This window comes from Pelobates fuscus, chromosome 4 (assembly GCF_036172605.1).
Source record: "Pelobates fuscus isolate aPelFus1 chromosome 4, aPelFus1.pri, whole genome shotgun sequence".
Lineage (NCBI taxonomy): Eukaryota > Metazoa > Chordata > Amphibia > Anura > Pelobatidae > Pelobates > Pelobates fuscus.
Genome location: NC_086320.1, coordinates 37,726,754 through 37,738,597, shown reverse-complemented (window position 1 = coordinate 37,738,597; position 11,844 = coordinate 37,726,754). Strand labels below are relative to the sequence as shown.

At 47.3% G+C, this 11,844-nt stretch overlaps 2 long non-coding RNA genes across 5 annotated transcripts; one reads left to right on the top strand and one right to left on the bottom strand.

The window, feature by feature from the left end:
* Positions 1–1,861: 1,861 nt before the first annotated feature.
* Positions 1,862–11,240, bottom strand: LOC134607726 (uncharacterized). Of its 4 annotated transcripts, XR_010090687.1 has the most exons (4): positions 11,083–11,240; positions 10,774–10,964; positions 9,835–9,931; positions 9,335–9,520 (listed from the first exon to the last, which is right to left on the bottom strand). It is a non-coding gene; the product is annotated as an uncharacterized LOC134607726 (long non-coding RNA). The 4 variants fall into 4 exon arrangements; XR_010090686.1 differs by lacking the exons at positions 9,335–9,520; positions 9,835–9,931 and adding an exon at positions 1,862–2,242; XR_010090689.1 differs by lacking the exon at positions 9,835–9,931.
* Positions 6,849–8,142, top strand: LOC134607725 (uncharacterized). Its single transcript, XR_010090685.1, has 3 exons — positions 6,849–7,006; positions 7,125–7,315; positions 7,892–8,142. It is a non-coding gene; the product is annotated as an uncharacterized LOC134607725 (long non-coding RNA).
* Positions 11,241–11,844: the final 604 nt, after the last annotated feature.

Sequence of the window (11,844 nt, the reverse complement as noted above, 5' to 3'; positions counted from 1 at the left end):
GAGAATTAAACGCCTGTATCACCTACACACTGCTTACACTGTGACCGTATGTCCTATACACTGCTTACACTATGACCGTATCACCTAAACACTGCTTACACTGTGACCGTATCACCGAAACACTGCTTACACTGTGACCGTATCACCTAAACACTGCTTACACTGTGACCCTATCTCCTATACACTGCTTACACTGTGACCGTATCACCTAAACACTGCTTACACTGTGACCGTATCTCCTAAACACTGCTCATACTTTAAGCACAGACATGCTTTTATTCAAAATTGAAAGCGCTCGACCATTCTTTCTATTCTACGCCTCCAATCTCCAACATTGAAATTGTCGTTTGTAATAATATAAAATAAGTATTATGCTTTCTGGTTACGATTTGGTGAGTTGTAACTATATTTTTTATTTTTACAGTTCCAGAGGGAAGGAGCAAACCGCTTTGAGGAGTCCCTGCACAAGAGACTATTGGATACTGAAGGGCTGTACTGCAGTGTCGGCTCTAGACTTGGCGAGGCCTTGGGCAAAACTCGTACATGAGACCCCACGAAGAACACCATTATTGAAGAATAAATAGCAGTTGACTTTGTGTATAAGGAGCTGTAGATATATTGATGGGGGAGCTTTCAGCACTGGATACACAGAGCTAGTCTCTGTAAACATCGTTTCATTGTCTACCTGAGTGTGTGTCTGACAGTGAGTATCCTTGTATCTGTATGTATGTTTCTCTGAGCATGTGTATGTTTGTGTACTGACTGGCCTTTGGCACTGAGTTTATGGCGAAGCTAAGTTTTATGACGGTGTGTGTATAATGATTGCCTTTGGGGGGGTGACAGGGTGAGTAAAGGGGTAACTGTGGCAGGGTGAGTGTAAAAGAGCAGGAGGGTGCCAGCGTGTTGATGGTTGACAGTGTGTATGGAGGGAGGTGCCAGAGTGTGGAGAGTGGTGCTCGTGTGTACGGGGAGTGGTGGCCGTGTGGGGAGGGTGACATAGTGTGAGGGTGATGAGATGAGGGGGGAAATGACAGAGTAAGAGGGGGGGTGATGTAATGTGAGAGTATGGGTGACAGAGTAAGGATGGGTGACATAGTGTGAGGAGGGTGACAGAGTGAGGGGGTTATGGTGAGGTGACCGTAAGAGGGGGGTGACAAGGGGTGATGAGGTGAGATGACAGGGTGTGGGGGTCTGACAGGGTGAGAGGGGGGTGACAGGGGGGTGACAATAACAATATCTGATATTAGGCCACATGTGCAATTATTATGTAAATAATGGACAACATACTTTTTCAATTTTGTTCAATTAGAAATTAAATATTGTTTGACTTTTTTTATATTGCCACTTTTAAAAAGATTAAAAATCTTATTTTTTAAATCTACAGTAATTTGTCTGTAATAACGTTAACCTGTTAATTATTGTGGGACAGTGGAGAGAAAACCGAAACTGGGACTCTACCAAACAATCCAGGACTGTTAGGAAATATGGCTTTGTAACAACATTTGATAATTTATGGTGCATATAGGTCCTCTTGTCACTGTGCCAATGCATAGGTTTGCTTATAAATGTGATGACTTTCAAAAGATAGCAATAAGCATAGTAAGAAGTTGCTCTTTAAAAGCCCACGTCATCTCGTTTAACCCCTTAAGGACCAAACTTCTGGAATAAAAGGGAATCATGACATGTCACATATGTCAGGTGTCCTTAAGGGGTTAAATGGTTTGGGTGCAGTGCCAATGTCCCCTTAACCCTGCAATGTTAAATATTGCAGTTTCTGAGAAACCTACAATGGAACGCAGCAAGTGCTGGTATTATTTGTAGCTAAGTAACACAAATTACATGTTAAGGTGTCAGCAAAATACTTTATTTATTCAAAGTTAATATGCAGTTTACACTTTATATGTATAGTGGAAAACATAAAAAGTCAAATTTGGAAACTGGTTAAGAAAAGTCACACTGTGGTATCCAAGAAGGAGAAAGTTCAATCACATGTAAAGAAAGGCTGTATGGCATTAGGAAGGCAGTATCTTAATAATATAATGGTCTCTTTCCCTGGACGGTCCACTGGAAAATGAAGGTTACATCATGTCTGCAGCATGCGTTCCGAAGCAGCCATATGGAAGTTTTCTATAGAAGAAGGTAATCTCTTCTGTTTGAGCAGGTGGAGGTTAATGGTGGTGGGTTTGTCTCTGGAACTGGAACCATCAGTAAAGGAGTGTAAAATGGAGAGGATCACCTTGTTCTTCCCACAAATGTAAGAAAACACAGAACAGAAGATTGAGGACAGAGGTTAACAAATATATGAAACCGCAAACACTAAAACTAACTTGAAAAAATAACATTCACAGTGTAAGCAGTGTTTATGGGATACGGTCACAGTGTAAGCAGTGTATAGGAGATACAGTCACAGTGTAAGCAGTGTATAGGAGATACGGTCACAGTGTAAGCAGTGTATAGGAGATACGGTCACAGTGTAAGCAGTGTATAGGAGATACGGTCACAGTGTAAGCAGTGTATAGGAGATACGGTCACAGTGTAAGCCGTGTTTAGGAGATAAGGTCACAGTGTAAGCGGTGTGTAGGTGATACAGGCGTTTAATTCTCCACAATCACAGTACTTTTGGTTACCTTATCAGTATTACAGTGACTCACATTGGTTGAATTGGCACATGAATACACATGTGAGCAGTAACGCCACGTCAAGGCTTCAACCCTTGTTACTGACCATTCACACACACACACACACACACACACACCATACTTTTCATTCATACGCATTCGGTATTCCAGATGTTTTGGACTACACCTGCTGGCAAAGATGTAATTCACAGCATCTGAACTGTCTAAGGTTACCTACCTCTGATCACAGTACACAGTGTTGAAGTCGCCGTGCAAACAGGAGAAACTTGTCACGTGTCAGATGGCACTTCAATAATCCACCCTGGACGCGAGCCTCAAACGGGGACTTCTTCATTCCTCTTTATGTACTTCGTGCCCCATAGGAGAACATGCTTGTCAGAGTTGTGACACACACAAAAATATAATGGTTAGAGTAAAATGGCAAAACAGACACAGTGCATGCAGACTTGCGTGCCACATATTTACAGCAGACAGACACAAAGATTGTGAGAGACACACCGTATTAAATATAAGAATTGGGAGTACTATACATGCACAAAGACACGGAGATTACAGAATTCAGTGACAGACGGATTTGGTTGCAGATGTGGGGCAGTCCCTCTGGCTGGGGTGCAGTTTCTCATCCACCCCTGGTGAGTGACTAGATGGCTGGGCTTTCGTAGCAAAAAGCAGGCCATGGCGTCTGAGATCTCTGAAACAAAATATTTGGTAGTCAAACCAGGGCTGTACACATCTAACACACAGGCCCCACATACTGCCCACCCCCCACATCTAACGCACAATCCCCACATCTAACACACAGCACCCTAATACACTGCCTCCCACATCTAACGCACAGCCCCCTAATACACAGCACAGACCGCCCCAATATACATCACAGACCGCCCAATACTGCACATACTGTCCAGACCCCCCCCATACTGTACAGTCCCCCCCATACTGTACAGACCCCGCCAATACTGTCCAGACCCCCCCATACTGTCCAGACCCCCCCCATACTGTCCAGACCCCCCCATACTGTACAGTCCCCCCCATACTGTACAGACCCCGCCAATACTGTCCAGACCCCGCCAATACTGTCCAGACCCCCCAATACTGTCCAGACCCCCCCAATACTGTCCAGACCCCCCCATACAGTACAGAACCCCCCCATACTGTCCAGACCCCCCCCCCCATACTGTCCAGACCCCCCCCCCATACTGTCCAGACCCCCCTCATACTGTCCAGACCCCCCATACAGTACAGAACCCCCCAAATACTGTCCAGACCCCCCCAATACTGTCCAGACCCCCCCATACTGTCCAGACCCCCCAATACTGTCCAGACCCCACCCATACTGTCCAGACCCCCCCCATACTGTCCAGACCCCCCTCATACTGTACAGTCCCCCCCATACTGTACAGACCCCGCCAATACTGTCCAGACCCCCCCATACTGTCCAGACCCCCCCATACTGTCCAGACCCCCCCATACTGTACAGTCCCCCCCATACTGTACAGACCCCGCCAATACTGTCCAGACCCCGCCAATACTGTCCAGACCCCGCCAATACTGTCCAGACCCCCCAATACTGTCCAGACCCCCCCAATACTGTCCAGACCCCCCCATACAGTACAGAACCCCCCCATACTGTCCAGACCCCCCCCCCATACTGTCCAGACCCCCCAATACTGTCCAGACCCCCCAATACTGTCCAGACCCCCCCAATACTGTCCAGACCCCCCCATACAGTACAGAACCCCCCCATACTGTCCAGACCCCCCCCCCCATACTGTCCAGACCCCCCATACAGTACAGAACCCCCCAAATACTGTCCAGACCCCCCCAATACTGTCCAGACCCCCCATACTGTCCAGACCCCCCCACACTGTACAGACCCCCCCCACCACTGTACAGACCCCCCCCCCAATACTGTACATACACCCCCTCCATACAGCACAGTCCCCCCTGATGGCTGAGAGTGTTGTGAGCGAGGCTTACCTGAGAGATGTCAGGATACAGTGCAGACACCGCGCATGCGCACTCAGGGGGTAGGAGATTTCTTAGAAGATATGGCCATCAGATTTCTATACCCCCTTAGTGCGCATGCGCGGTGTCCGAGGCTGTCCTGGCTTGGTGGGCGCGTGCGCAGTGTGGGGCAGGGAGATCGGATGAATGTTCGGCTGAATCGATCTCCCTGCCCGCTGGTGCGCTGTCTGTGCCCGGCGGGAGTACTTCGGCGCGCGTGCGCACTGGCACGTTAAATCCCCTCCATCCCCCCTCCCTTGTAGCTACTTGCGCAGGCGCAGTGTGGGTTTCGCGCATGCGCATTAGGTGTCCTTCGCTCCCGATCTGTGTGAAATTTTCACCTACCTGTTTTTCTGCTCAGGCGCTCCTCCTCCTCCAGCTCCGAAACGTCAATTCCGGTGCGGCCTCGTCACTTCCGGTGCGGCTGCGTCACTTCCGGTATACCATTCTGACAAGGTATAGAGATCTGATAGAACACCGGTGTTCTATCAAAAAGACATACCCCGTAAAAAAGACATACCCCTCGTCACTTCCGGTGACGCGGCCGCACCGGAAGTGACGTTCGGAGGGGGTGTGCGCCGCCGCGCAAGCGCACAACGACTGGGTAGGTGATTTTAGAGCAAGAAGGGGACATTAAGCCCACAGTGCGCACGCGCCTCATAGTACTCCCGTCGGAGGGTCATCGCGCGTGCGCACTGCTGGGCAGAGAGCGCTTCACACACCGCGCGTGCGCAGTTGAGGGGTAGGTAATTTTTATGGCCATTTCGCCTGTGAAATCTCCATACCCCTATACTGCGCGTGCGCGGACCCAATAGACCGCGCGTGCGCAATGTGGGGTAGGGAAATTTCACAGGAGAAATGGCCATAAAATTTACCTACCCCTCAACTGCGCACGCGCGGACTCACATCATCAGCTCCAAACTTATCTGGACACAGGTCAGTCTTTCCCTGCTCCCAACACCCTCAGCCATCCGAGGGGAGGGTACAGTATATTGGGGGGGGGGTGTCTGCGCAGTATATTGGGGGGGGGTGTCTGCGCAGTATATTGGGGGGGTCTGCGCAGTATATTGGGGGGTGTCTGCGCAGTATATTGGGGGGGGTCTGCGCAGTATATTGGGGGGGGGTGTCTGCGCAGTATATTGGGGGGGGTGTCTGCGCAGTATATTGGGGGGGGGTGTCTGCGCAGTATATTGGGGGGGGGTGTCTGCGCAGTATATTGGGGGGGGTGTTTGCGCAGTATATTGGGGGGTGTCTGCGCAGTATATTGGGGGGGTCTGCGCAGTATATTGGGGGGGGTCTGCGCAGTATATTGGGGGGGGTGTCTGCGCAGTATATGGGGGGGGTGTTTGCGCAGTATATTGGGGGGGGTCTGCGCAGTATATTGGGGGGGTCTGCGCAGTATATTGGGGGGGTCTGCGCAGTATATTGGGGGGGGTCTGCGCAGTATATTGGGGGGGGTGTCTGCGCAGTATATGGGGGGGGGTGTTTGCGCAGTATATTGGGGGGGGTGTCTGCGCAGTATATTGGGGGGGGTCTGCGCAGTATATTGGGGGGGGTCTGCGCAGTATATTGGGGGGGGGGTCTGCGCAGTATATGGGGGGGTGTTTGCGCAGTATATTGGGGGGGTCTGCGCAGTATATTGGGGGGGTCTGCGCAGTATATTGGGGGGTCTGCGCAGTATATTGGGGGGGTCTGCGCAGTATATGGGGGGGGTGTTTGCGCAGTATATTGGGGGGGTGTCTGCGCAGTATATTGGGGGGGTCTGCGCAGTATATTGGGGGGGTCTGCGCAGTATATTGGGGGGGGTCTGCGCAGTATATTGGGGGGGGATCTGCGCAGTATATGGGGGGGTGTTTGCGCAGTATATTGGGGGGGTGTCTGCGCAGTATATTGGGGGTGTCTGCGCAGTATATTGGGGGGGTCTGCGCAGTATATTGGGGGGGTCTGCGCAGTATATTGGGGGGGGTGTCTGCGCAGTATATGGGGGGGGTGTTTGCGCAGTATATTGGGGGGGGTGTCTGCGCAGTATATTGGGGCGGCTGCACAGTATATTGGGGTGGCCTGTGTGTTAGATGTGGGGGACAGTGTGTTAGATGGAGGGGCTGTTCGTTACATGTGGGGGGGTAGTGTATTATATTTGTGGGCTGTGCGTTAGATGTGTACAACCCTAGTTTCACAGAAAAATATTTATTTCCTAGGTATCATATGCCATGGCATGCTTTTTGCTACGAAACCGCAGCCATCTAGTCACTCGCCAGAGAAGGATGAGAAACTGCACCCCAGCGAGAGGGACTGCCTCACATCAGCAACCAAATCCGTCGGTCACCGAATTCAGTAATCTCCGTCTCTTTGTCCATTCTGTATGTATGGTACTCCCAATTCTTATATTTAATCCGGTGTGTCTCCCACAATCTGCGTGCACTGTGTCTGTTATGCCAGTCACTCTAACCTGTTTATTTCTTTTTGTGTGTGTCACAGCTCTGACAAGCATGTTCTCCTATGGGACACGAAGTACATGAAGAGGAATGAAGAAGCACATGTTTGATGGTCGTCTCCAGGGTGGAGAATTTAATTTATAAGTAATGAAGTGGCATCTGACACGTGACAAGCTGCTCCTGTTTGCACAGCAACTTCAACATTGTGTACTGTGATCACGGCATAGTTCAGAGGTAGGTAACCTTGGGCAGTCCAGATGCTGTGAATTACATCTCCCATAATGCTGGCAAAGCATTATGGGAGGTGTAGTCCAAAACCTCTGGAATACCGAATGCGTATGAATGAAAAGTATGCTCTGTGTGAATGGTCAGTAACAAGGGTTGAAGCCTTGACGTGGCGTTACTGCTCACATGTGTATCCATGTGCCAATTCAACCAATGTGAGTCACTGTAATACTTATGAGGTAACCATAAATACCGTGACTAGGGAGAATTAAATGCCTGTATCGCCTAAACACTGCTTACACTGTAACCGTATCTCCTATACACTGCTTACACTGTGACCGTATCTCCTATACACTGCTCATACTGTGACCGTATCTCCTATACACTGCTTACACTGTGACCGGATCTCCTAAACACTGCTCACACTGTGACCGTATCTCCTATACACTGCGACCGTGCCACCTAAACACTGCTTACACTGTGAATGTTATTTTTTTCAAGTTAGTTTTAGTGTTTGCAGTTTCATTAAATTGTTAACCACTATCCTCAATCTTCTGTTCTGAGTTTTCTTAGATTTGTGGGAAGAACAAGGTGATCCTCTCAATTTTACACTCCTTTACTGATGGTTCCAGTGCCAGAGAAAAACCCACCACCATTAACCTAGACCTGCTGAAACAGAAGAGATTACCTTCTTCTACAGAAAACTTCCATATGACTGCTTCGGAACGCATGCTGCAGACATGAAGTAACCTTCATCTTCCAGTGATTAATAATCCTGGACGGCCCAGATAGAGAGAGACTATTCTATTATAAAGATACTGCCTTCCTAATGCCATACAGCCTTTCTGTACAGGTGATTGAACTTTCTCCATGTTGGATACGACACTGTTTTTTTCAGCCAGTTTCCGCATTGACTTTTATATTTTTTTCACTATACATATAAAGTGTAAACTGCATATTAACTTTGAATAAATAAAGTATATTGCTGACACCTTAATATGCTACTTGTGTTACTTAACTATAAATAATAACAGCACTTGCTGTGTCCCAATGTATGACATCACTGCAATTCTACAGCAGGGTGATGAGATGGTGGATTTCAGAGGAGAAAACACAAAAAAACAAAGACTTCAGGTTTTATTGTTGAACACAGATTGGAGTGCCTTTTTGGCGTTATAGATGTTTTGGGAACCTATATAAATTTAGAAATGGGGTAAAGACTCTTTGTTTTAAAGGAAACCTATGGTGCTAGGAATATCAAACTGTATTTCTAACACCCTCTTCAGCCTTTTTGTCAGTTACCTGATTGTTAGGTCAGGCTCCGCCAACATCAGGTCCCTCCTGCGCACACATTTGGGCTTCCACATCGGAAAGCATTAACTCAAGGCTTTTCTATAGCGTTTTTAAAGACACTGGTTGTCCTCATGCAAAGCGTGAGGATGTCCAGTGTCATTTCACGTAGTTGGTCTCCGCTAAGGACCTGAAGCGCCTCTAGTGCCTGTCTGGTAGACAGCCAATAGAGGATGAGAATCTTTCAAGGTAATTATTGCAGTTCCTCAGAAACTGCAATATTTCACATTGCAGGGTTAAGGGGACATAGGCACTGCACCCAAACCACTTCAGCGAGATGAAGTGGTCTTGGTGACTATAGTGTCCCTTTAAAGAGCAACTTCTTTCTCTGCTTATTGCTATCTTTTGAAAGTCATCACTGTTATAAGCAAAACTTTCCATAGGCACAGTGACAAGAGGACCTATGTGCACCATAAATTATCATAGTTTGATACAAAGCCATATTTCCGAACAGTCCTGGATTGTTTGATAGAGTACCAGTTTGGGGTTGCTCTCCATTGTCCCACAGTAATTAGCAGGTTAACGTTGATTACAGATACACATTTCACTGCACATTTCAACATTTTTTGGAGTTTTAATATTATTTTTTTTGCAGGGAACAGCAGTAAACAAAAAGTCTAACAATATTTGTTAATTTCTAATGTAACAAAATAGTGAAAAAATATGTTGTACATCAATTACATACATAATAATTGCACGTGGACTATTATCAGATATTGTTAGCCGCTCTATACTCTTAAGATTATAACTCCTGACTAGGACTTAGATGATGCTGTGATGAGATCTTCCTTTAGTACAGCCTTCTGTATCCAATAGTCTCTTATGCAGGGACTCCTCAAGGCGGTTTGCTCCTTCCCTCGGGAGCTGTAAAAATAAAAAATTAAGTTAAAACTCACCAGAACGCATATTACAATCTACATATTTGCAGATTAACGCTCCAGATGCTGAAGAGGACCTTGAGAAAGAAGATGCATACAGAGGACATTTTAAGTCCAATAAAAAATACCTTCACCTGCCCTTCATGTCCACTGGAATACAAGTGGAACAGTGACCATCTGGGGTCTTTGCACAACATTCAAAATACATACATAAAATATCATAAAAATATTAAGTGCTTTAGGGTTCGGTCATAATATCAGAATTGGGTCTAATGCAACAGAGGTTTCCATTTCAAGAACCTGTTGAATTCCTGCTGAGCCGCCAGTCATAGATGATGCACAACTATCCTCTTGTTAAACAGAACGATGGTCTCTATCCCGTACTGGGACACCAGATCTAAAATACAGAAAATGCATTTAGTGTATAATGCTTTAAGCTGCCTCCCACATCAAACAGAAACTTGATCTGGAATTGAGAAAACAGTATATATAATGATTTAAACCTGACCAAACTGGGGCACTATATCTGGAACACTTTATTACCCCCCCTGATTAAAGTGGCATGGAGTATATAACCCTAGATTTCCCCTTTGATGGATCCTGATAAGTATAAGCAGTTTTTATGATACAGTCACAGTGTGAGCAGTGTTTAGGAGATACGGTCACAGTGTAAGCAGTGTATAGGAGATACGGTCACAGTGTAAGCAGTGTATAGGAGATACGGTCACAGTGTGAGCAGTGTTTAGGAGATACGGTCACAGTGTAAGCAGTGTATAGGAGATACGGTCACAGTGTAAGCAGTGTATAGGAGATACGGTCACAGTGTGAGCAGTGTTTAGGAGATCCGGTCACAGTGTAAGCAGTGTATAGGAGATACGGTCACAGTATGAGCAGTGTATAGGAGATACGGTCACAGTGTAAGCAGTGTATAGGAGATACGGTTACAGTGTAAGCAGTGTTTAGGCGATACAGGCATTTAATTCTCCCTAGTCACGGTATTTATGGTTACCTCATAAGTATTACAGTGACTCACATTGGTTGAATTGGCACATGGATACACATGTGAGCAGTAACGCCACGTCAAGGCTTCAACCCTTGTTACTGACCATTCACACAGAGCATACTTTTCATTCATACGCATTCGGTATTCCAGAGGTTTTGGACTACACCTCCCATAATGCTTTGCCAGCATTATGGGAGATGTAATTCACAGCATCTGGACTGCCCAAGGTTACCTACCTCTGAACTATGCCGTGATCACAGTACACAATGTTGAAGTTGCTGTGCAAACAGGAGCAGCTTGTCACGTGTCAGATGCCACTTCATTACTTATAAATTAAATTCTCCACCCTGGAGACGACCATCAAACATGTGCTTCTTCATTCCTCTTCATGTACTTCGTGTCCCATAGGAGAACATGCTTGTCAGAGCTGTGACACACACAAAAAGAAATAAACAGGTTAGAGTGACTGGCATAACAGACACAGTGCACGCAGATTGTGGGAGACACACCGGATTAAATATAAGAATTGGGAGTACCATACATACAGAATGGACAAAGAGACGGAGATTACTGAATTCGGTGACCGACGGATTTGGTTGCTGATGTGAGGCAGTCCCTCTCGCTGGGGTGCAGTTTCTCATCCTTCTCTGGCGAGTGACTAGATGGCTGCGGTTTCGTAGCAAAAAGCATGCCATGGCATATGATACCTAGGAAATAAATATTTTTCTGTGAAACTAGGGTTGTACACATCTAACGCACAGCCCACAAATATAATACACTACCCCCCCACATGTAACGAACAGCCCCTCCATCTAACACACTGTCCCCCACATCTAACACACAGGCCACCCCAATATACTGTGCAGCCGCCCCAATATACTGCGCAGACACCCCCCCCAATATACTGCGCAAACACCCCCCCCATATACTGCGCAGACACCCCTCCCAATATACTGCGCAGACCCCCCAATATACTGCGCAGACCCCCCCAATATACTGCGCAGACACCCCCAATATACTGCGCAGACACCCCCCAATATACTGCGCAAACACCCCCCCATATACTGCGCAGACCCCCCCCCCAATATACTGCGCAGACCCCCCCCAATATACTGCGCAGACCCCCCCAATATACTGCGCAGACCCCCCCAATATACTGCGCAGACACCCCCCCCAATATACTGCGCAAACACCCCCCCCATATACTGCGCAGACCCCCCCCCAATATACTGCGCAGACCCCCAAATATACTGCGCAGACCCCCCCCAATATACTGCGCAGACCCCCCCCAATATACTGCGCAAACA